The sequence below is a fragment of the Eimeria mitis genome, genomic scaffold (genome assembly GCF_000499745.2).
Source record: "Eimeria mitis Houghton genomic scaffold, Emh_scaff605, whole genome shotgun sequence".
In the NCBI taxonomy this organism is placed as follows: Eukaryota; Apicomplexa; class Conoidasida; order Eucoccidiorida; family Eimeriidae; genus Eimeria; species Eimeria mitis.
Window position 1 is genome coordinate 12,911 of NW_013574270.1, and position 238 is coordinate 13,148.

At 55.9% G+C, this 238-nt stretch overlaps 1 protein-coding gene across 1 annotated transcript in view; it reads left to right on the forward strand.

The window, feature by feature from the left end:
• The window catches only part of EMH_0017500 (nuclear DNA-binding protein, putative), a gene marked incomplete at both ends in the record, with an annotated part of 11,506 nt that overhangs the window by 8,324 nt on the left and 2,944 nt on the right, over positions 1 to 238 (forward strand). The gene's annotated exons all lie outside the window — the stretch shown is intronic.

Sequence of the window (238 nt, forward strand, 5' to 3'; positions counted from 1 at the left end):
ATGCCCCTGCTGCTGCTGCTGCTGTGTCTCTCCTCGTCCCTCAGCGACACTCGCCGCGGGGTTTCTCTGCTGTATCCAGTCCTTAAGCAGCAGCAGCAGCAGCAGCTGCTGCTGCTGCTGCTGCTGCTGCTGCTGCTGTTTATATACTGCTGTATCCTGCCCCTAAACAGCAGCAGCAGCTGCTGCCTCATCAGGTGGCTCAAGTACCTATACTAAACCCTAAACCCTAAACCCTAAA